We start from the raw sequence: 2,638 nt of genomic DNA, 5'->3' as shown, positions 1-2,638 counted from the left end.
CACTGTTGGTGGGAATGCACAATGGCGCAGTCGTTATGGAACACAGTATGGAAAATCCTCAAAAAATGAAAAATAGAGTTACCATATCCAGCAATCCCACTTACAGGTATTTATCTATAAGAATTGAAATCAGGATCTCAAAGAGAGTAAGCACTCTCATCTTCACTGCAACACAATTCCCAATAGCCAAGCTATGGAAGCAACCTCAATGTCCATTAATGGATGAATGGATAAAGGATGTGGTATATACACACAATGGGATATTATTCAGCCTCTAAAAAGGTAAATCCTGGGCTGCCCTGCTGGCTCAGTTGGAAGAGCATGCGACTCCTGATCTCAGGGTCGTGAGTTCGAGCCCCATGTTGGGTGTAGAGATTATTAAAAAAAAATAAACTTTAAAAAATAAACAAATAAAAAGATAAACCCTTCATATGCTATAACATGGATGAACCTTGAGGACAGGGTGCTAAATAATTCTGCTAAATATGCTAACATGTCACAGAAAAACAAATACTGCATGATTCCACCTACATGAGATTTCTAAGGTGGTCAAATTCATAGAATAAAGAGTGGAGTGGTGATTGCCAAGGGCTGGGAGTAGGGACAAATGAGGTGGTCCTAATAAGCAGGCATCGTTTCAGTTACGCAAGACGAAAAAGTTTTAAAATCTGCTTTCTCTACAGAAAAAAAGTATATGCTATCATCCTCATCATCCCCACATGACCTCTATCACATCCAGCAGAGTTGCAGCATCATATAAATATACCTTTCTACACCAATAGACATTTTTTTCTCCTAATCATGCCCACCATTAAATTTTAACACTACAAATATGCTGTTTATGTACCATGTCCCTTTTGAGGGCCACAAATCAATGTACTATTGAAATAGCTGAGATATTTTTGTCCCTGCCCTCCCTCCCCAAGAATCATTTATCACTCCCTTGGGAGTGATCTTGCTCCAGCACACCTCCAACCTCCCTCCTTGAGAATGCTTGATCTGTGTTGACCAGAAAAACCTCTGATGGGCAGGCCTTGTGGGACCTGTGATACCCACACACATCTTAACATGGTTCCTCGACACAATAGTACCTCCGCAAATCACAGCAGATGCAGGACAGTCCACTTAAAACCCAGTCCCAATTCTGACTTTTTTTTTTTTTTTTTTTTTTTTTTAGGTAGGCTCCCTGTTCAGCATGGAGCCCAATGCGGGGCTCAAACTCACCACCCTGAGATCAAGACCTGAGCTGAGATCAAGAGTCAGACGCTTAACCGACTGATCCACCCAGGCATCCCCCAGTTCTGACATTTAGAAGCTCTAAACAGAAACATACAAGATAAGGCAAAACTATTGATCATGTATTTTTTTTTTCTTCTACTTTCAAAGAGGAAAGAATTATCATTGATAATTTTTGAAAAGATGAGACTGGACAAATTATCTTGTCTGGGCTAAATCAGTATGGCTTTCCATGGGTTTTACCCACTGTTGTAGGATATATAATTGATCAAATAATGAAAACCGACAGAGAAGAGATGCTACACATCTCTTTAATAACAAGAGTGATTAAATCATTGGCTAACAAGCCTCCTGCGTTGCAAGATCACCAGTTCTCTGTCTTCTACGTTTCAATTTAAATAATCTAACGTTCTGCTCAAGGTCAGAAAGAGCCTGTGTTCATTCATTGTGATGAGGTGAGCTTTTTGCTGAGTATTAAGAAATAAAAATGATCATTTAACAAGTAGGACAGAAGATAATCCACTGCTGAAAATAGCATCCACAACCAGCTTGGAAGGTTGACTATGGAAGAAAATGTACTCAGACAAATACCAGTGACTTGACGCTTTGCCAGAATATTCTTCCTGGTGTGTGTTTTGGACCAAATTCTTCTTATACACCAAACACAACCCCACCTCACCCTCAAATTATGTCTAATGAATTGTGCTCTGGGGGCACATGTCCTCACACTACAATGAGGCAATATTAACAAAAATAACCTAGCCATATGAAATTCATACTTACTGTAAGAATCTTGTTGAGGATATGGTTCACTACATGACATGATGTGCTCTACAAGTAGAAATTTATCTTTGCTTTCAGTCCCAGGAATAGTTGTACTTCTCCTAAGCAGCCTGTCTATTTTTAGCTACAAACCATGAACAGTAGACCCTTGGCATTTTTGCAGATTTGATAGTTGCAATTTCAACGTTCAAAAGAGACAAGTCAGATGGGTCTCAAGTTTAACTCACAACCACCGTAGGCTGGGATGTGGTCTGAAACCCCAGCTAATAAGCACGTCTGATGCCGCAGAGTGCGCATGTCAGTACAGCGTCGCTCGTTAGGTATCAGAGAGCCTCATTGTTCTTCACCACCTGTCATGTCTGATCATGCTTTACTCTTCATGCTGGCTGCTAGAAAACCCCGGAGTGAATTTTATATTTCCCTTCTGAAGTGAATAGATGTCACTGCATCAATTCTGGGTGCGAATCCCCTTCTTCTCAAGGATTCCATCTTAATGCAAATAAGCTCAGACTTTCCAGGTGCCCTTCTGAAAGGCCCAATGATCCGCACACCCTGAACAAGATCAGAGGTCTCAGTTCTGGGGGACCCCTGAGCTGGGCTCTGCAACAGGGCCAAACTG

The 2,638-nt window shown here is 41.0% G+C and overlaps 1 non-coding gene across 1 annotated transcript; it reads left to right on the top strand.

Moving 5' to 3' along the window:
• The first annotated feature begins 296 nt into the window (after nt 1–296).
• Nucleotides 297–369, top strand: TRNAR-CCU (transfer RNA arginine (anticodon CCU)). Its single transcript has one exon. It is a non-coding gene; the product is annotated as a tRNA-Arg (tRNA).
• The last annotated feature ends 2,269 nt before the right edge of the window (nt 370–2,638 follow it).

This window comes from Halichoerus grypus, chromosome 5, assembly GCF_964656455.1.
Source record: "Halichoerus grypus chromosome 5, mHalGry1.hap1.1, whole genome shotgun sequence".
Taxonomy (NCBI): domain Eukaryota; kingdom Metazoa; phylum Chordata; class Mammalia; order Carnivora; family Phocidae; genus Halichoerus; species Halichoerus grypus.
Note: the sequence above shows the minus strand (reverse complement) of the source record. Positions and strands in the feature narration are given on the sequence as shown.